A 23,661-nucleotide genomic window follows, 5' to 3' on the forward strand; every position below is an offset into this window, starting at 1 on the left:
ATCTTTTTTTTTAGAAAAAGATAAAATATACATATAAAAAGATATATAAAATTATACGATAACACATAAATGGAACTTTAGAATAATAATAAAATATTGTTGAAAAGTGGTTTAAAAAATTAAAATAAATATGAAAGAAACATGGAAAAGAGAAGAAAGTAAAAATTTAGAAAGAAGGAAGAGCCATTTAATTTTCTATTAATTTTATATTAGAGAGTCTAAAAACAGATCACAGATTCGCAAAACAATGCCAAAAAAGTTTTTCAACATTATTAATTTTCTTTTTAAAAGCATTGAAGACATATATATTATATACCTATATTTGTTTTTCCTCATCTCTCTCTTTATCCAAGTTTAAACATTACGAAAGGCGGATACATAATAAATGATTGCGCGTCTACTGATGTCTCTCAGTGTAATTATTCCATAAAGTTGACGAGTTTCTCTCTCAACGATTTCGTCATCCGTAACGTAAAACTTCACATACAGGAGAAAGACTAGCTTAATTAAAGTTCGATACTAAAACAAACAGGAAAGTCAACTGCGGCATCGCTGCTTCTCTTTTATGTATCGCGTAGGAGAAAGAGAGCGCGAAATCCGTGAGTGACATGAAATTGGCCTTTGGCACTGTTTTCAAAAACTTCTAAAACTTTATAACGCTGATGATACTTTAACTCCAGATTTAACTTTTCGCGTTAATTTATCCTATTTGTCGTTCAACGTGAGGTATACAATTGACATTTGTATTTATTTCTATATAACATAAAAGTAAATTTCTTCGCGTAACGAAAATCGATTATTATTTTTTTTTTTTTATGCGATAACGTCCAACGACCTTATCTTCTCGATATTATTTAACGATGAGGCCGAAAATGTCCATCTGATTTTCTGCCAGAGAGCAGAATGGCGGCCGGTAATATCCGAAAGATTACCTAAACGAATGACAAAAAGGGAACGTCGTTAACGTTAATTAGTAAGATTTCACTTAGAAATTTAACTTTCGTAATTACACGATAATGACATCGTGTTATCGAGCGCCTACACACGTAACACCTCTTTAACAGCCGTCTCTCGATACAATCTCCTTTAGTTTATAAAGTAAATTCAAAGGAAACCGATATTTTCCTCCTCTCTCTCTCACACACATACACTCACAGACACATACATACATATACATATTAGCTACTCTGATCTTTACGATAACTTGGATTTACGTTTATACCCCTAGTTTGATGACAATGCAAATGTCAGGCAATAGTATAGCTCGTAAGGTGCATCGAATCTCCACCGTAACAGTAAATAGCCACATCCTGTTGTTACGAGCAATACTACTATTTTATTTGTTCGGTCGAGGGTTCCTACAAGAATCCCGCACGCATATATACGTATATTCTGTTCTTTGAAAAAATATAATTATATTTCATACACAAGCCTTGCGTTATACTGTCTTATTTTTTTTTAAATATATAATGCATTATTTTACACAAACATGTAAAAAAAAGAGAAAGATAGAAACGCATCATTTTGCACAAGCAAAGGAAAAAAGAGATAGAAATAAATGCGGTTACTTTTCAAATGTTTTATAACGGAAAAATGTCAGCGAAAGAAATCACGCTATATTGTCCGTATTATAGCAAGCTCGTTATGTCAACTAGCGATTACAAACACAGCGGGCATCCAGCCATTGCCTTCGTTGCCGTCGAAACATGCAGAGAAGAAACTAGGCTAACAAAAAGAAGAAAAGACAGTGATAGATACGGGATGAAGGATGCAGTAACGAATCATGACCGCGAGAAAAAGAGAAAGACAGGAACAAAAAGCGGGAGGACACGAAAGAGTTATGTCTCCGGTATAGATTAGGGATATTTATGGACCGGTAAATCAGATATATCACGTCTCCTCCCCTTTCTCACGCAATGCGAAAGTAAATCCTCGTTCGAGAATTTTTAAGTATTTTTTTAAATATTTTTTTTATTTTTTTTTATTTTTTAAGTATTTTTTTTTTAAGTATGAGAAAAGAGATTCGGGGAAAAAAATTAATTGCAATCAAATAGCTAATAAAAACTCTCTCTAATGCAACGGAAGATGGCCAATAAAAAGAGTCACCAGGATCGCTAATGTCTTACGGACATTAGCGGATCCTATTCCGTAAAATGTCCGCGTTCCTCTCGAAGCGAAAGATTTTAATTACGCGCGTAAGGATCGCGTCCCGTCTTCTTATTTTTTTTTTTCACGACATTCGACTTTGCTCTCCTCGGAAAAGTTCCGCTCACGCGCGCGACATCCTCTTTCTTTCTCTTTCTCTCCTTCTCGACTGCAAATTCCTATTTCACAGATAACTTCCATAACGTCACGCGCTATCGTCCCCTTACTTTACCTCTCTCCCACTATCAAGACGAACGAAGAAATCGAAAAAAAGAGGAATAAAGTCAAGGTAGAAGGGAAAAAATAAGAGAGAAGAAGCGCGGGAAACCAGGGGAGTGAAAAGGGGAGAGGACAAGGCGATGGGGTGAGAGAAGGAGGAAAATCGTGAAAGAAAAGAAATTTTTCTGTGCGGCAGACGCGGGTTGACAAGAGCGGCACAGATACGAGAGAGAAAACGACAAAGAAAGCGATATAGGGGAGGGGTTAAGGGGAGGAAAAAAGCGAACGGCCCGCTTATTATGTAAAGAGAACGCAGCTTTTTTTTCTCTCTCGCGCGCGCGTTCTCTTCGCTTTATGTCACCCATTCAAAAAGCTCTTTGAATTAATATTGCATAATGCGATAACACCGCGAGAGCCGACCGATAACATTCGGCTTATTGCGCTCGTTTTGCGAAATGTCCGCTAATAAAGGAACGCGCGTTGTTAATTCGTACGCGCGTTGCGCATTAAAGTTAATATGCATATTGTCAGTCTGACACGCACTCGCGGCTTTATAACGCGATATAAATTGTCCCCTCTTGTCTCCTCCCTCCCTCTCTTTTCGACTTTTATAGAAATTATTAGTATAAAATCAGGTATGAAAAGGGCTGATAAAAGCCAGGCGCAACAAATTTTTTTTTATAATTTTTTTGTAATTATTTTGAATGTTTCCGTGTTTCTGAAAAAAATATAATTACATTTTATACACGAGCTTACACTGTTTTATTTTTTTTTTAATAATTACATTGTTTTATACAAACATTAAAAAAGAGATAGAAATGCATCGTTTTATATATTTAGCATAGAAAACGAGATAGAATATGCGGTAACTTTTCAAATATTTTATAACAGAAAAATGTCATGCGAAAGAAATCATACTTTTTATATTGTCCGTATTATAACAACGTTGTGTTAACTAACGATTCAAAATAATTATAAAAGAATGTAAAAAAAAAAACAAGTTTGTTGCGTCTAATATTAGCCCTTTTCATACCTGATTTGATATTTATATATATCGGAGCCTTTTCGAATTTATTATTATAAAAATTAATAATACACACACACACACACAGCTACAAACACAATCGCTATACATACATATATAACTTTACAAACGTTTATATAATAGCAATACAAGCGTATATCATCTCGAACTAACTGATTTGGTGCCTATGTTAAAAAAAAACAAAGAGAAAAGTAAAAGTTGCGAAAAAAAACGAAAACGTTCGACAATAGCGCACAACACGAATCGAATACATGAGAGAACTCTTTAAACAATATCATCCAGTATGCAATATCCACGCTTGCGGCGAAATCGTATCATCTGCATGCGTGCAAGCGGAAAGGCAAAATAACGCTGCAACAATGGCGTAAATATAGACGATAGCTTCACGTAAATTGCCCGGAATTTGAGAGCATACGTGCAATTAAAATTTAATCCGCGCAAGTTCGATCTCAAAAGCCACATCGACGTGTAGCCATACCCACGCAGAATCCACCCCGGAAAGGGAGAGAGAGATCTATCGAATACAATAAGAAGAGTATCGCGCTGCGATATGAATAAATGATATCTCAGATTCGCTTGAAACTCTTTTTCCTTGAAACATCGAAGAAAGTCGGTGCCGAAACGAAAAGATAGGAAACAATATCGAAACTACTTTTTATTCCCTTACAAACAAGGGGGATGTATAAAAAGGAGAGAGCAAAAAAGAGAGAGAAATAAAAGATTTGTCTTATAATATTGTTACGGACGTATATACACATGTATGTATGTATGAACACATACACATATTTGTAGCAATTAGGCAAAATTTCCTTCATATCGATCGGCGATAGTTTTGCGAAAAACTTGATGCGAAGCTGACTCAGGCTTAATTCCGTTATCTAATATGATAAAGGGATTGATGTCTCTCTCAATGCCAGATGGAACCTAATTCGAGTGCCTATGCCATTGGAGAGTGACGTCTATCAATCGATTCTCGTCGCTTTAAATGCAATTCCTGTGACAAGCAGTTAATTGACGTATTATTTTTCCGTGTACGCGTGTGCATATCTTGAATTCTCTTTCGCATAATCGCTGCATACATTGTATGACAAAATTCTAACGATGGAGAGATGTTTGCGTATACGCTTGAATTTCATTTTGCTTCGCACATTTTCGTGATCTATTACGATCAATTTACATTTAGGAAATCTCGCGAACAAACACGCGCACATGTTTCGCGCGTCAGCTTGTTTCAAAACGATTTGTTACATCGCGTTGAGTAATATTATGTCAGATTCATGGTTTTCCGCTCGTAAGAACCGATCTATATAGAAACTAACGACATTTCAGTTTCAGACATCCAATCATCGCGGGAACAATGCACGGCACGAAAGGATAATTTTCTCAAGTTATATAATGCATAGTATTCTTTCTTAAACTGAATCAATGAAAACACACTTTCCTCTTCCGTCTTATGTGTGTGTTTCATTGGTTATGGTAGTAAGATTTCACTGATAATTCAAATGCTGACTCTCACAAATTCTGAATTATATTATTATTCTTAAGATATGTTAAACTCGCAAAAAATAAACAAGATTTTTCTACAAACTCTCAGATATTTACATAATATATTGCTATAAAAAATTTACCTTATATGTAATATTAAAACATAAGATGCATTTAAAAATATCACATGATTGAAACAACCACTAATTGATTCTTTCAGTGAGATTTCATTGCCTTAATACAGTGCTATACTTATAATTGTGAAATCACTGTTTATCAATGATAATATATACCGATTTCATTCAAGAGGATATAAAATGAAAAGCAAGAGAGGATAAAGAGGATTCGTTTCCCTTATGACGGCTCTTTACTCGGTTATTTTCTCTCGCTGAACTTCTCGAAAAAAATATTAACTCTAAATCCGGCTAAAAAAAACTATCGAAATACTCTTCTGCTTCCCGGTCTCTTGATTCTTTCAGTAAAAATTTATTTGTCTTACAGTGCTTATAATTGAAATCGCTGCTTATCAACGATAATATACCGATTCCATTTAAGAGAGATATAAAATGAAAAGCATGAGAGGAATATGTTTCTCCCTTATGACAGCTCTTTACTCGATTACTTTCGCTGAATTTCCCGAAATAAAAAAATATATTAACTCTAAATCGCGCTTAAAAAAAAACTCATCGAAATACTCTCTCGGGATTCGGCGAGACAGAGAGAATCCGGCATTAATCTAACAATAATCCCCGCGTTTTCGTCGTGTTCGCCGCCATTGTCGTCGTTGGCACCGACCACCGACGACGACATCGTCGTGCAACGTCAAAGGGAACCCTTCTAACGGCCAGCGTTCATCGATCTGTTCATTAACGACCTAATTAGCCACACGGCCTGATTACTCAACCTCGAACCATCAGCCGAAGTTTGCCGACTAAGCAGCCGCGTGACACGACGCAGTGCTGAGCGTCGTTAAGGTACGCGGATGGCTAAGCTTCGTGAAAAGAAGGGAATCGGTCGACTTGGATTGTCACCCCGCCGGAGATATCATTATCGGGAATGCAGACTATCGGATATTTCAATTCTTCCTCTCATCATCCTCTTTGCTCCTCTCCCCCCCCCCCCCCTTCTCACTCTCCTTTATTACTACTAGGATATTTCATTATTGTAAGATCTGTCTGACATTCGAGCTCTCTTTCATTCCTCGAAAACATTTCATTATTATAATCTCTTTCTCTCCCCTCCCTCAATGTTCGGATAACTTTGAGAAAATTCGCCGCTTACGTGATGCAAATTTAATCATCTTTGATAGATCCATTAATCGATGATTTGAAGGAGAAAAAGACTTTGAATGGGAGAAGCACTAAATCGCACTTTTTTTATTATTTTCCTATCCGGGAAGATCGGGAATAAATTATGTAATCGACATCACACGCCACGCGTTATTTACTAGATAAATGTATCGGATTTATTATTATGTTTTAACCTCATATTTGAGATATAAACGGTTATTATATGAAATAATATCCTTTTAGAGTACCTGCTGATACGGAAAACGGGACTATATTTGTTCCTCAACAAAAGAAATCAATAAAAGTATCGGAGAAACGTACCGATAACGTCGCGTCATTGCTTACACAAACGCTCTTTCTCTATATTTTCTCATATTATCCGACCGAAGTTTTACATCGACCGAAAGCAACAACATGTATCTCTCATAACGGATAAAAATCCCGCGAGACTGTTAATACTACTTGTAGACTTCCTGAACATAGTCGATTCTGCTTCTCCCTCTCTCTGCCTCTCTATCTTTAAATTTTAATATCAATAACTTCTCCATAAAAATTTCATAGATATTTATAAGTAACCTTCTCGTTCTCTCTTTCTTTAAATATTTCATGATTACGCTTTAAAAAAAAAAAATCTGTATAATTTCACAGCAAATAAGCTCTTGCCATATTTCATACTGACATCAGAGAACCTCGTGAACCCGAAAATTCTAAATTTTGATGAAACTTTGCACACTTAAAAGGAAGAGGGAGATAAATAGATGAATTAAGAATTTTTTGTTGCAGATTTAAAAGAAAATTTTTTTTACTTCATATTATATTATTTATAATATTGTGAAAAAATAAATAGAGATTAAATAAGGCTAATAAATAGAGGCTAAATAGAGATGTTTTTACCATAAAACTATTGTATAAAACATTTTTTTGATATCTCAAACACTTTTCGAGATATATCTAAAAAGGCGAAAAGCCATTTTACATATGAGGGGTGGTTACATTCCTTAAAATCACTTTTGGACAGCAACTAAAAATTTCTAAATTTACCTAAATTTATTCCCTCTACATGTGGATAAAGTTTCATCAAAATCAGAATTTTCGGGTTCGCGAGGTCTTGTGAACTGAATTTTGTAGGCGAAGTAACTCCATTAATCGCGTCATGGGAACATGAAATATGAGTTGACCGGAATGAAATCGACGTCAGACACTAAAGCAAACCAGGATCAGCATAAAGAATACGTATATGTAGTAATACCTTTATTTTTAAGGCCGTAAAAAAATTTATCTCACGTTCAGTGTTAAAGATTCGAAAATTCGTTAGATAGAGACGCTAATTTCGTGCAACGATGTTAATTTACTATGATGCCGCTACCACACCAGGTTGTTACCCATCGTTATACCGGAGATACGGCACGAAAGCTTTTAGAAAATGCTCGGCTTGCAACAGCATAGCTTTTAAGAGGGTTGATTCTCATGAACTGCAAGTGCTTTGTCAGAGATCGATAATAATATTCTACGGTTACGTTATCTCTGAATAAAAAAAAATCCGATTTAATTTTCTCAAAAGTTGTGCATGCAAGCCAACAACAAAGTTGCAACGTACGTATAAAAATTGAAAACAAGTGTCTTCGCATATTAGCTATGAGCTTCTAAATTAATTTTTAACCAGCTGTTTCTGCGAAAAAGAAAAGATAATATCTCTCCCTTTCTTTCTCGCGAGCACATTAATATAAATATGTGAAGCAAAGGTTTAATCATATTGTGCTGAAAAAAAAATCAAAAGAGAATAAAATGAGATTTTTAATCGATCAAAAAGCACATTTTAATCGCGTAACCTGGAATATCTCTCACCTTTCATTTTTATCTGCCAGCATATTTATAGATCAATGATGGAGCGATATTTACAACGTTTTTCGCTCGTGCAAATATCGCTTGCAATGGCTAACCGTCGTCTATCGTTTTCCGAAATATTACTACCGCGAAAGCAAAACGCTCGTAAATATTAGTTTTATATATACATATATATATATATATATATCGAACTATTCGTCGAGAGAAGCGCGCACAAAAAAACCAAAAAAATTCCTAATATTAATACCGCAAATTTTCAAAGACTATCGAAACAATCAGCCCATTGTTATCTATCGTAAACCGAAATATCAAACGTTAATGCTTCTCGATTTATTGCGCTAAACTTTTTTCACGCTTTTCCCGTTTTTGCATTTATTCGTTCTTTTTTTTTTTAACGAACAAAATTATTATAGATGATCGCTCTTGCTATAAAAGTCCTGATTCGATTATGAGTATAGAGCTGCGGTGCAAGCGATGTATTTTGCGGCTAAAATTAAAAGCGCTCCGAAAATTAGTAAAGCGAAATATCGAGGTCAATCGCGAGGCGGAGCCTATAATTTCCCCAAAAAATAATTTATGGTCCAACGAAAAAAAAAAATAAAATAAAATAAAAAGAGTCGAACTATCGGCTTGCGACATTCGTGAACAACGTTCTGATGAGATCTGAAATAATCATTATTTTACACGGAGGCCTTTCTTCTCGTTCCACGCTAGAACAATTCTCCATTGATGCGACTCGCAAATTGAATTAATGTTGGCGATTCGCCATGTATCACCTCGCGAACATTTTTCCTCCGTGTCGCGATACAACAGTCCCATTACACTTGTATATCAGCGAAATAATATCCTAATTTTCTCATTTCTATTAATGATTGTTAAAACTCATGACGATACTTATTAATCAAGTTTGGCAAATGTGTACACGATTTCATGCGCGTAAAATATGTATATAAATTATGATGCGTATATCGTTTAATAATAATTCGCGCTACGCGGTAAAAGTAATCCAGCGCGAGAGCAGGATATAAAAAATATATATATTTTCCAGCTTATAAACGCAAAATATAAAACATAATATATTTTCTACTGTATATAAAACCAGGTATATGTGTATTGAAAAATGTGGAAAAAAATTGTGCGGTGAACAATGTACATGCGTCGTGCTGCATGTGGAACTGCAGTGTATATTCAGAAATAAATGCTACATAATGTGCGTGCGTCTGTGTGATCTGTTGCAGAATCTAACGCAACATTATTTTAAACGCAAAACGTTCTATGATAAAACGCGTATGTATGTTCGCACGCGTTGCAAAAAAAAGAAATCAAAAGCAAAAGAAATCTGTCAGAGTTGACAGCATTCTAATTAGTCAGAGATATGACATACAGCTGCTGCGCGCGATGTTGTAACAGAAAAAAATAGAATGATATTTGATATATTACGAAGAAGAGAGCGTTTGTAACCGAATCTTCTTTTTTTCATTAAAAAAAAAAACAATCTCATGAAGCATTACGACAGCTGTTTCGAATCCGGCGATTCGCGTTACGCCATTTTTTTTCCGGAATTAATTAAGCAGCGCCAGCGACCGCATGGAAATAACTCCGCGTTATCTACACGTACCGGTGATTTTATAATTAAGGTACATTATATATATCCAAGTGTCCGCGGAAGCCAACAAAACGATACACGTCGCGTACGCATTAATAGGAAATTGAAAATATATTGATTGACACTTTTGGCCGGAAATTTAATACATCACCACACACACACGCACGCAAATAAATTTATGTTATTCATATTTCAGAAATAGGAGAAAAATGAAGAAATTACAACGTCAAGTGAGAGAAAAAAAGAAAGCGAGAGAGAGAACCATCTCGCGCGATAGCTGATACGTTTGTGAATAGGCGGCAGGAATTCCGCTTTCAAAGTGGATTTCACGCGTTCCTACTCGCATTTAACGTAAACGGATTAAGTCGTTTCGGTCGCGAGGTCGGACTTTCGTGCGAACGATTAAATCTCGCACGAAAGGAGTAGAAAATGAGAAGAGGAAGGGGAGCAGGGGAGAGGGAGGGAAGAAAGCAAGTGTGCTAGCAAGGGGGATGAGCAAGGGGGATGAAGAAGAACGAAGTGTTGCGAGATAGAGAGACTGTTGGTTACAAGACTGGGACCAAGACTGGCGAGGGGATGGGCAGGAGGGGGAGGGGGAGGAAAGACTCGAGCGGAAGGAGAGACAAAGTGCGACGCGCGACTACCTTCGGGCGTTTCGAGGATAATTTGCATTATTCGCGTGGAAAGTTTCTCCCTTGGCGCGTTAATGGGTCTCTGGGACCCCGAGATTCGGATATACCGTTCTTCTTTTTTTTTTTTTTTTTTTTTTTCTATCTTTCTTCCACCGAACCGCCCGCGAACGAGCGGAAAGAAAATGAAAATACGAATCGCCGCGAGTATCCTTTATTTTGTCATTAACGACGCTATAGACTAATGGATAATGGCTCTTCGCTCGTTGAAAGACAATATCGAAGGGAGGAAACTTGGGAAATTTATATCGTCTGTTCATTAATTTTTATCTGACCGTGTAAGCGTTAAGCGTAAACGTAATAAACTTAGCCGTCGATTTTAAGCAAAATCTAATGTTGAATTCGATTATGAGAGAGCTTTCGAAAGATATGTAAAAATTAAATTTTTTTAGGTAATTAAATTTTTTAAATTAAAACTTTTTTATCATAATTCTATTTAATATAATTTTTTATTATAATTTTTGTTATAATTATACTCGAAATAAGCTGTGATACGATAACTAACACGGTTGCTCGGTTTTATTTTATACGCCGCAAAAAAGAGGCTGTTGCACGATTATCTCTCTTTCACACCGACCTAGAAAAATGCAAGAAATCTACATCAGTCTTTGCAGTCATTCGAGAAATGTACGCACGCTGACGTATCGGTTAGCAGTTAATCTCGGGTTAAAAGTTAAGCTCCGACTCCTTAATCTGACAGCATAAAGCCGTATCCTGAGATAAACTCCGCCTCTTCGACCTCGCGCCCGCACCGAATGGCCGGATCTCAAGGGGGCACATTTTTATGTAAATTTAATGGCTTCACCAGTGTAACGAGGGAGTCAACTCGCGCTTTTGTACGAGCGTGAATGTAATACAACCAAGGACATTGTTAATATATACTCCCTTCTTCAACTTCTTCGTGTAAAGTTTCCACAATATAAGAAATCAAGCATAAAATGTACTTGGTAATAAGCTTCTTGTTCCGATGCGATTTTTTTTACAGAGATTTTTCCACCACTTTCCACGCCGTTCCTTTTGCTTTACGGATTTATTTAGAATTCCTCGCGCGTATAAAGTTCGTAAAATCAAATTTTTTTATATTAAAAATGTATCGCGTAACATTGATTGATAAATGGATTATGCGTCTGCGAAGTTGTAAAAAAAACGTGTTTTATCTCTTGTTTCCGGGGATAAAATTTTATATTATTCAATTCTTATCTGATATATTGCAAAATAATTCAATCGCAAGAGCGATTCTATGTAAAACACGTCAGCTATGCAGATATCAAGGATGCAAACGAAAGGAAGAATTCTGTTCCATTACTGCACCCTTCCTTCAAACACATCGATAGCGCCGACAACTCTAGACGTAATAACATTAAACGACTAGAAATCAGGGAGTTGATTGCGACGCATTCTAAAACGCCTTCTGATCTTTTTAGAACGAGCATTCGGAGGAACGTCGGAGGGATCGTAAGACGAACCCGTCGAGAACGAACATAATCGAATCGGTACGATGGGAATAAGCTATTCGGGACGGCTCCTACAGTCAATATATCGATCGGTGCAACTGATTTCTATCAGAAAGAAACGCGAAAGAGGTTCTCGAGAGCGAAAACTCGGAAGAAGCAAGAGCAATAGAACAAGAATTATCGGGAGGATGCAGCTGATTAACTCTACGCGTGTACAGCTACTTCAAGACTGATGACAGGATTTTGTGTTGGAACTATATTATTCCCAGCGATAGAATGCAATCAATTCCGAATTCAAATATCGAAACAATATTGCGGCAATATTTATAAATTGCTGTCAAAAGCAAATAACAGCCGTGACAAGAGAAAGGAAGCGAAAATAATCACGAGAAAATAATCTAAAAAAAATGTTGATTAACTGCGCGTGTATAGCTACTTCAAGATTGACGATAGGATTTTGTGTTGGAACTACATTATTCCCAGCGATAGAATGCAATCGATTCCAAATTCAAATATCGAAACAATATCGCGGCATTATTTATAAATTGCTGTCAAAAGTAACAGCCGTGACAAGAGAAAGGAAGTGAAAATAATCGCGAGAAAATAATCTGAAAAAAATGGATCGAAATTTTACGGAGGTGCAAGAGCGTAAAATCGAATTTCTTCCAACCTTACTGACAACCCCGTACACCATCCATCACGCTATGGAAAATATGACGATATGCGTCGCTTGTCGCGTCTTATTATCCCGCATCGTTGCAATATCATTTCCTACCTCTGTATCACGATGAGCCGCGCGATTTGCTGGAACATAAGTAGGCTACGCGCGAGGAATATATCGCGAATGGCAACGATATCCACGAGAGAGAGAGAGAGAGAGGAAATCACTCTCAAAGGTATAACGTGGCAATCTTGGATCCCGTGGTCGATAACTGCGCGCGATATTGCGGCTCAATTACGGCGACTACGAACTTTCGCCCCCAAGACGACATTTCGCGGCAACTTACGAGCATATCGAGGGGTAAGGAAACGTTACTGCAACGAGAGACAGAGTGAGAGGGAAAGAGAATTCGCTTAACGCTTGTGCAATGTAGAATATGGGATGTATGAAGTATAAGGAGGGCAACGACAGGGGCGGAGAAGAACCAGGATGATGAAGAGAAGCTCTTCTTCCACCCCCTAGGACGAGAAGTCGCGAAAGTCAGACACATAGGCGCGCGTGCACATCCCCCTCTATTGTGCCACTCCATTAAACATCCGTCGCAGTTACACCGTTATAAAGCAAAATATAATCTCGCAATGCAGTAAACACGCCGAGTTAAACGAATGCGCGGATTGCGTCTTCTAGGGGATGCCTTAGGGGATGGTGGCAGAGAGAGAGAGAGAGAGAGAGAGAGAGACAAGTATAAACGTTTCGCCGCCACGAGCAATGCTCGCGGGCGTGGAAAGTAATTTAAGGAGCGATCAAGCTGTCGTCGGCAATGCGGCTTACATCCAGCTTCGGCCTCTACCCCCTTCACCCCCCATGTTACGGCCACGCGGGAGAAGAGATAACCAGACGAAGATCATGTACATATTTCTTCCTGGCGAATAAATCGACGGTACACTGAAGGTAATAAGCCTCTCTTAACGCGAGAGAGGTAGGATTTTTGCGGGAATATCCGCTGCGAGTTCTATAAATATATCGGAAAAAAGTCGCGTATTGTTCGAATATATAATTCCAACAAACCTGAATATTAAATCCCTCGTTTAAGAGCATCCGTGCATATTTCCCGAGTGTTTGAGGTAGTTAAAAGGAGAGACAAAGCGAATGGAAGAAAGAAAAAAAAAGAGAGAGAGAGAGAGAGAAAGAGAAATTGTAGGAAAATCAAAATTGTACGATTAAATCGACGATAATAACAGGTACTAGAAGAGATCCAGACATAGGATGAAGATCCCTCTCGAGTGTTTCGTAACTGTAACCTTCTGGCGCCAAGCGTAGCTCGAGAGAGATAGCTCTTTCTATCTCCCTTTCTCTCTCCGCGCACTTTACAATTTATATTACACAGCCTTGTAACGCAAGCCCTTCCTCGCAAGCCATGAGATTTCTCTTCCCGCAAGATTTACTGGTAAAGTTGTTACTGCTCTGCTATAAAATATTTAATTAGTTGTCTTAATGCCACTTATTTCTCGCGCGCTCTACTTGCTATTTATTTCTCTCTTTCGCGAAATGCAACAAGATTATGCCGGAATTTTTTATATATATAAAATAATAACGAAATAATTGCAGTGATTAATGTATAATGAAGAAATATAAGTTATTTCTCCTTAGCACTATATTATATATATATATGACGTGAAGTAAAAATATATCTTATGGATGTAAAAAAAGATTTACGATAAAATAATACCGAAATAATTGCAGTGAGATATTAATGTATGACCGAGAAAATATAAATTATTTCTTTTTAGCACGCCATATATATATATGGCGTGCATTTTTACATCCATAAGATATATTTTTACTTCACGTCAGCCATAATTAATCAAGCGTATCAAGTTAATTAAATCAAATAGTCGATTAATTTTGTTGATATTTGTCCTTTCGAGAATTGTAATTTCCTGTCGTAGACACTTTTACCGATAACATCGCAATGCAATTATTATAATCGCGCTCTACTTGCTATTTATTTCTCTATAATTTATATATTTCCTTGGTCATACATTAATATATATATCTCACTGCAATTATTTCGTTATTATTTTATCGTAAATCTTTTTTTATACATCCATAATATCTTTACTTCACGTCAGCCGTAATTAATCGAGCGTATCAAGTTAATTAAATCAAATGTTCAATTAATTTTGTTGATATTTGTCCTTTCGAGAATTATAATTTCCTGTCGCAGGCACTTTTCCCGATAACGTCGCAATACAATTACTATAATCCTCCGGAACGTTAAAGTACGGATATCGCCGCAAGCCATGATACCGTGACACGTATATCGTGTTTAGCAAAATATCAACGATACGTATCCACGCGTTTAACGCGGGTGCGCAATATTGCGGAATACAAAATGTAAAGCTTACTCCACGGAATAATTTCTTATTCCGTTATTAAAGATAAGATATTGATTAGAATCAAATATCGCAAGCAATCCCGTGAGAATGCCATCGCGATTAAAATTTAGAATGATAGAGACGCGGTATAAACGCGGCTCTTCGACTTCTCCAATTAAACCAACCTGGATGTAAATCGGGTTAAGGGAATCATGCAGTCGTACACGTCTCCGACGCGGCGGATTCATTCGTAGAGGAAACACAAACGACAATTCATTGTTGAGAGAGAGAGAGAGAGCCGTTAATATCAGTAAGAGACCTTTAAATTAAAGTCACATCTGGTAGACGTTTTGCTGGAAACGTAACATTAACTGAAATGTATCATAGCGTACGGAATTGTTAGCGCGTATTAAATGAATTTCTCTCCTCGTTCTAAACCCCTAAGAGGCATATCGGTAACAAAGATTGGACGCGTCGCAAAAAAATTTAGCGTCACAAAGATTAAACTTGTCGGGATTAAAGACGCGCGAGACTATCCCTACCTTTTCTACCCCTTCGTCTCACCTGAAAGGGGGTAGACGCCGCATGGCGGATAAAAACTCATCAAAGTTCGCGCCAGCCAGCAAACTGACGCCATTAGAAGTAATTTATCATTTAAAAGTGGCCCGTTCTTGCCGACACTCTCAGCAAGCTGCGACATATGCGGTATTAACTTTCTTATGACGGTAGGGCCCCCCCTACCTCTTGTAGGCAACCCCCTATCCTCTTGACCCGTTTTCACCCTTACGTTGGATGTGCATAGCGCGGCATCCTGTGCAAGCCCAAGTATCACGTACATAGGTAACGACCATATTATAATACAGGCATTTATCTGACACCTCATCTAACGCGGGCGCAAATAAGCCATATATATGTGTGTGTATACGATATAATTCCCATCTAATCATCCGAAAATGCAGTCACGGTAGCGTTAATGTTCGCGGAAAGCCGCTGAATAATTGATCGCTTAAAATTTATCATTTAATTTAACAATATGCCGTGTCAGCCGATTATCCACCGATGCGATTCCACCCCCGCCAAAGTGCATAAAGAAACAATTGCGCGAGCGGTTACACGCAATGAATAAATTCAATCCGAATTCGCGATATATACTGTGCGCGCAAGCGGTTATTACACGCTCGGTTCTCGCCGAAACGAATGGCTCTCACAAATCTCGTTTATTAATGCAGATAGAAAAGTGTTCTCTCCTCTCTAATGTGGGAGGGCAAAGCGTGAAAATGCAAATCACGGGGATATTATACGGGATATCGCGCGCGCGTCTTACGTTTTCCGCACTTAAAATATTTTCACGAGTAAGAGAGATGTAATGAAAATCGGGAGATGAGCAATAAAACCGCGAGTATGCTAAGGTGCGAACTTATTCTTCCTTCCCTTCCTCGGATGCCATATTGCGGAATCGCGATTACGGATTTTATATCTCAATTGACGACGAATATTCCATTGTTAGTGATAATACGAATAAATGTCACTATTAAATTTTAATTTTTACGAAATAGATGTGTTCGCACAGAGTTTTCGTCACTCAATTATTGCGTATGGTTAAGCATAATTTATTCTGAACGAAATAAAATAGAATAGTGTATTTAAAGACAAGATTCGTAATGAAATGTCACTATAGAGTTGTAATTTTTACGAAATAAATGTTCTCGCACAGAATTTTTGTCATTCAATTTTTGCGCATAATTTAATACAATTTATTCTAAACGAAATAAAATAGCTAGAATGTTAATAAAATTTGTTTAACAATTAATTTTTACGAAATAGATGTGTGTTCGCACAGAGTTTTCGTCACTCAATTATTGCGTATAGTTGACCATAATTTATTCTGAACAAAATAAAATAGAATGTTAATAGAATTTTTTTAACAAGCTGTAATTATATGTAACAGCGTATTTAAAGATAAGACTAGTAATGAAATGTCACTATTGAATTGTAATTTTTACGAAATAAATGTTCTCGCACAGAGTTTTTGTCATTCAATTTTTGCGCATAATTTAACACAATTTATTCTGAACGAAATAAAATAGCTAGAATATTAATAAAATTTTTTTAACAATATGTAATTATATATATAACAGTATATTGAAGGCGAGACTATTAATGATACGAATAAATGTCCCTATTGAGTTATAATAATTTTTACGAAATAGAAATTCGCACACACAGGGTTTTCATCATTCAATTTTTTCGCATAATTGAATATAATTTATTCTAAATAAAGTAGAAATAACTAGAATGTTAATAGAATATTTATTTAACACGGTATAATTACATATGCAACAGTGTATTCGAATAAGGCAGGTGTATAAGCAGCCTAATAAAATATTCACGCCTATGGATTTAATTAACGCGAAACGTACGCGCGGTTCTCATCAGATGATATGTACTGACGAATAATTATGCACGCTCGCCGGTAAAATTAACGTGTCGAAATGCTGTGCCTTAAATCGGAGGGGGGGGGGGGGAGGAAGAGCAAATTAAAAGCATTGAAATTGTGAATCAGGTAGCGATCCACTGAGCTTGTTACACGCATGCAGGATAATTACATGCGATTACAGACCTCTAACGCGCCATGTTGAAGTATGCGGCGTTATCGGAAAATATGTAAATCACGGTGTTATCGATTACGCGCGATGAGGGAAACGCAAACGTGCTAATAAAGCGTGCGCGTAGATAATTATCGATCAATGCGTTATCGATATACTTACTCTTCTTCCCCCTTCTTCCGTTCTCTTTCTAGCGGAACTAGAAATGTCTTCCTGATTTTCCACCTCTTTACTTTCACCCCTTGACTTCTCTCTCTCTCTCTTTTCTACCGTTTTATCACTCGTTCGTTCGTTCGTCTTCATGCGATTTCACTGTAAAACTCTTTGACTCGGTCGCAAAAAAATCACAACCTTCTCCCCTATTGACACTTTCCGCTACGGAGAGAAGACTCTCGGCTTAGAGACTCTGTATTATTAACGCGACTGCTCTTCTCCCACTCTCTTCATCGTCGCTTAACCGGCTAAATCGTACAATTATTTACTTCCTCCGTCATCGTTACTTATGATTCGTCCGCTGTCATCGCTGTGAAATAGAATCTGTCCCGCGGCATTACGTGAAATCGCTTCAAATGGATATCCAGGAGGCGTATCCTGTATCAGATACCACGGGATACATCTGGAATATCGTCATCCGCGACCGAGAATAATCGGGCGAAATCACGGTTTCGATCTGTCGAAACAATTCCCGACGCACCATCAATTTACAATTTCGCGAACGGATCAGTCATTTGCGAAAATTTCTTGACGCGCGAAATTTAATCCGCTGAATTTTTCGAACAAATATATTGCATTCTTATCTAAAAAAAAAAAAAAAAAATTGTATAAAATAGCGACAGAACGTTTCGTTCATACGTTTCGTGTATTTTTTTCTTTTTGTGCAAATATTTTTGGAACTAAGAGAGCAGAGAGATTGTATACAATTGTGTACGTACACGCGTTTCAAATATTTACCTAAAAAATAACGATCAAAATAAAAAATATAAATAAAAAGAAAAGAAATTTCTCCATCTATCTATCCAATTACGCGAATGGAAGCCTTCGTTCGCGTTCTAAGCGAAACACGTTAAATATACCGAAAGCTGATGTTTACAACATCAACGTTTGCAAACTGACTGTAATCGAATTTGAGTTAAATCAATGTAAGCAAATCAAATAGCATTAAAAACGTTGTAAAAACGTAAAAAAAATACCTGCCACTCGTCGAATCGTCCGTTAATTTATTTATTTAAATTCCGATTTCCGATAAATAAATAATTTCGTTATCGATAATAATAATAGCACATGAGATCTAAATAACAACCCCACACGTTCGGGCTCTCTTCGGCATTTTCACTCGACGTAAAAAAAAAAAAAAAAAACAGCTCTCGATGAAAGTCATAAAAAATCTATCGCCGTCTGGCGCAGAAAATTTCTGCATTCGTAATGTCAATCCCATTGCACAATCGATATGGTGCGAGTCATGTCACGGAGCTCACATATGATCTCTCTCCGCGTAATTTCATGTGCATTTTTTCGTTCTTTTTTTTTCTTCTTTTCTTTTTTTTCTATCTATCTCCTCTCTTTGCTCCTCGACCGAACCAGATAATGCCACGAAGGGCGGGACCGGACGTGTCCTACTTTTGCGATGACCGGTGTACAGTTTTTAATCCGCGACTAACAACGTGACGCGGGTTAACCGTGCGGTAAGATTATGTCACACGTCGAAAAGAGAGCTCACGTACGTACGTGCATTCGTCATCGCAGAAATTGCAATCGTGTGACGTTTTCGATCGTCTTTTATCTCACAGTTTTATTTCTCACAGGTAAATATTTACGCGAGACATCGTTAATTATTTCGTGTATTTTAATCTGGCAATTTCACGCATCGATGACGCGCATCGAAACTTTACGTAAAGAATATAAAATTCATCGGGCATTAAAGATTGAAAGTACGCAAGAGCACCAAGTAACAAATTTATCGAAATTACACGAAGACGAAATTACGATTGAAATTAGATTTATAAGATTGATTTTTAATACCTGTGCCTATTGTTATTTTTTTTTAATATAATAAAACAATTCTTACGTTTACGTAATGAAGGGAGAAGAGAAACGAAAGAGCGACATCCGGCATCCAACTGAGAGCGTTTCCAATTTTTGCACGATCACTCTGCGAAATCACGACGATCGATATACGAAAAGCGATTAGTTCGAAATCGGGCGTGCAAATCACGCGCGATTTATCTTCCTTTCTCTCGTGTACGTATCACATGTCGTCGACAGACGACGATTTCGTGGTCCAGAAGCACTAAAATTTCACGATGCTCGTACATCAAAAAGAGGAGAGAGAGAGATCCGTCGGAGAGCACGTTTTTTTTTCTTTTTTCTTTCAAATTTTCCGTCCGGCTCCGTATGGAAATCACGCGAATCACTTTTTCACAAGCGCTGTCTCTCAAGAATCCCCCAGTGTTTACGTACTTCGGGTGCTACCGTTGGACGCTTTGTTTATATCACGACGCGACGCGAAAATATATCGAAAGCACACCAGGGTGGCTCGTCGCCGGGGAACTGGAGCGAGCATGTATCGAAAAAAAAAAGAAAATGAAAAAAAGAATAGATCGAGGCGCGCGCGCGAAAGAGAGGAAAAAAAAGTTCCACGCGTTCACACTTTCGCTCGCTCGAGTTCTTATGAATCCTTCCGTGGGAATGCTCCGATCTCGCCCGCTGCTCGTTAGGGCTTCGCCAATGGACTGCCAGGCGCCGCGGCAAAAGCTACGGCGCAACACACCGACGCATCCACCCCTTGCAACCCCCGAGCGGGACTACCCTCTCTTTCCCCCCTTTTGCGCCCCGGTTTTGCGGCACCGACACCAACCCAATATACCGACGAGTTTTCTACTCGTTCTCCACGCGCGAGAGGCCTTTCACGACTCCGTAAAAAACACAACGAACGCTTCTACGACACACACACATGGATACAGACGGGCGAAGGTATGTGTATTTGTGTGCGGATGTACACGCGGTTTCGCGATTATTTCACACAACGGATCGTCGCGCGATTAATCCCTCTATCGGTTGAACGCGAAGAAAATACATAATATAAATCGATTAAGTTTTTATTTTTTTAAATCTATAATAATCTATAATAACAAAAAACGCGAATAGGAAATGTCAAATTTCGACGAGAGAAAATATTTGTCATCGCACTGCAAACCCATTTTTTTGCTCATAACTTTTTATTTTTTCTTTTATTAATTATATAGAAAGAGAGAGAGAGGATATTGATTTTATGAAAATCGATTAAAAATCGAGATCGCGATTGTCAAATTTTGAATTGCCCGTGTAAAATATTTAGAACAAGGTTTGGCCATTTGTAAAAAAACCGAAAAGAGCAACGGGATCAAGAGGGCTTTGAAGCCCGAAATTAAATGCCGACCAAATGTTCTGACACTCGATAGCCTATCGCTGTATGAATATGACGCATTTTGATTCGAGCTCTTGCAAAACTGGCGCGGCATGCCACAGACTCGGAATATGACAGGTAATGTTGCAGCACACAGGGAGAAGAGAATAAATTTGATTTAACCCATTTCATATATTTTCGTCCTCGATATTCAAATATATCGAATACTTTTGCGCCAATCGAGATACATCCGTACGATTGTCGAACGGTGGGGGATTTCGTAATTTGCATAATTATGCAATAACGGCGATGTCAGGTATCCTTCATTCGGCCACATCGATGGCAGATTCCAAGCATCGGCGAACAAATGAACGTATCGAGATACAAAATTCAGCGTACCAAAATTATACGGCAAGACCACTACAGAATCCTTCTGATATTTTCAGAATCCTGTCTCTCTTTGTTTCTTTCTCTTAAACATTTCTTTCTATTCTAAAAGCGACTACAATTTTACAGCGACAGAAAGGGAAAAATTTCGCCGGATTTACGTTTATTCGTGACAATTGTGGCATAACACTTTTCCTACATTTTTTCGAACAAATTTTATTGATAATTTTATACGATTGTATTGATATAATTTTACAGCGGCAATTTTTTTTTTATTTTTGCGTGTTGCATCTTAAAAACCTATGAAACATAGCGTGAGATCAATGACTGCACATTTGCCCAAGATATAGAGCTGATTGATGACCAGCATCGATCAAGTCTTCCGTTCTCGCGAGCTACATTAACTTTATATTAAATACTTCATCATTTTTCCGCGACACGTCACGCTTCACCGATTTACTATCGATTCTCCGACCGAACGAGCTGCGAACGTGTTAGGGATCTTTTCTTATTCGGTATGAATTTTCACGTACTGTGATTCGTTTCTCTCCGTTTCTGCGTTTTATCCCCCTCCTTCCCCTTTTCAGGCCAAAGTACAATATTTACAATGTAATATTCTTTTTATACTCATGTGTCATGCATGATTATGTATCTTTTGATGTATTTCTGACAGCAGACCGGTCGCAATAAAATATTTAATAAAGTGTTAAAAAAAAATATTCACGAAAAATATGAAAAGAATGGAACCGAAATAATATCGAAAAAATTAAACTTACAAGACAAATCCGATTTTGTATGAAATTTTATACACACGTGAGTATAAATAGATTTTGATATTTTTAACTACGGCTGAAAAACGATTCTCGAATAGTATTCGAGATATCAAAAAATATTGTATACAAAAGATTTATGGTAAAACTGCCTTTATTTAACCACGTTAATAATATTTTTTTTTAATAATTTTTTTTTTTAATTCTTTTAAATATCTTTGAAAAAAATTATTTTATCAAAATTTTATTAATATGATTAAATAGAGGTGAAATTTTTATATAAAATATTTTTTTATAACACGAAAGCTTTTCGAGATATATTAAGAAAAGTAAAAAGTCCCTCTATATATATAATATATATGAAAGATGATTTTTTAAACCACAATTAAAAATGTCTAAATTCTATTTATTCCCTCTGCATGTGTGTAAAGTTTCCTCAAAATCAGAATTTTCGAATTTGCGAGGTTTCCTTGTTAGACTCCTCGCATAAAGATGCATGTGTGACCGAAGGAGTTTAATATCCGCATTAATTCAGAGTGTTCGGTGAGACCGAGACAATAAATCGATGCAAATGTTAATGGAATAGGCCGCGAGCGTATATACAACTTGGTACACAATGTCGGAACAATGTCGAGTATACTCGACGATGAAGTTCAACTTGATTTTGAAAGTACAATACAATTATAACAGCGGGGGCAGCGCGCGGGGCTACCGTTTTACATGCCAATTGTCTCTCTAAAATACATAACCGCGCGATAATCCTCGTCCTTTCTTCCTCTCTCTCACTCTCTCTGTATATTACTATATCATCAGCCACTGCTGTCGGCAATGAGGCCATCAACATATCGTTACCTGTCTGTCGATAATCATCCCCGGCGTTGCACGTGTTGGACGGCCGGTTCGGACTTCCGTAATAATTGCATAATGTGCTAATAGCGCTCGTAAAATGATTACGCGTCATATGAAATGATTATACTTTGGTACTAGTGGCAATTTCGAGATCGGTCCGGCAAACGATATGGGGATGCACGCATATATTGCACATTAATATATAGATAATACACCGTAAGTATCTCATATTATTATTATTATTATTATTATTATATTATATATAATCTCGCGTGTAATAGCTTTCTGTATTTCCGTCGGTCAGAGGGGGATTGCAGGGGAGGAGGGTGCGTGCCATTTTCATGCCCGACATAACGCTCAAGCGACTGCAATTTTACCAACATATTACGTCTCTCTTTCTCTCTTTCTCTCTCTCTCCTCGCGCGCGAAACTATGCTGGACACGTAGTGGTGAAAAGCACGAATCGGAACTACGAATGCCTCACGAATCATCGGGAAGATGTAATGGACTGCAGGTGTGAGAAAACGTGACAGCGGCAAGCTGCAATAGCATAGCATGGCATATCTGCAGCGCGATGTAAGATAGAGAAACGCTCTCTACGTCCACCCCTTCGCTCTTCCTCTGCCCCTTTTGCCGCGTGGAAATGAGAAATATTCATGAGAGGACTCTCCTCTCTCGAGAACTAAATGAGAAACTCTCCGACGATATTTGCGATAATATAATAATATAACGATATAACGCGGTAATATCTCAGAGGGAATTTTTTTCTATTCTTTTCTAATTACCGCTTCATATATTTTTGCACGCATCTCGCTGTTAAATAACGCGCTCGCGTTTATTTTTATTACAAT

General features: G+C 37.4%; 1 protein-coding gene across 7 annotated transcripts in view; it reads right to left on the reverse strand.

Moving 5' to 3' along the window:
• The window catches only part of LOC145939404 (zwei Ig domain protein zig-8), a 142,214-nt gene that overhangs the window by 115,357 nt on the left and 3,196 nt on the right, over nt 1-23,661 (reverse strand). The window contains exons 1-3 of one of the 7 annotated variants that reach the window (XM_083043683.1): nt 20,070-20,120; nt 19,488-19,969; nt 17,585-18,219 (exon numbers count right to left, since the gene is read on the reverse strand). The exons of 1 other annotated variant lie outside the window; for it this stretch is intronic. The gene's annotated coding sequence lies outside the window, so the exon portion shown is untranslated. Of the gene's footprint in view, nt 1-17,584; nt 18,220-19,487; nt 20,141-23,661 lie in introns of those variants that run through there. 5 more of the 7 variants (XM_083043685.1, XM_083043684.1, XM_083043682.1 and 2 more) reach the window with 5 other exon arrangements.

Source organism: Prenolepis imparis, unplaced genomic scaffold (assembly GCF_030444845.1).
Source record: "Prenolepis imparis isolate NDT839.2.m4 unplaced genomic scaffold, iyPreImpa1.0 SCAF_8, whole genome shotgun sequence".
Classification (NCBI taxonomy): Eukaryota; Metazoa; Arthropoda; class Insecta; order Hymenoptera; family Formicidae; genus Prenolepis; species Prenolepis imparis.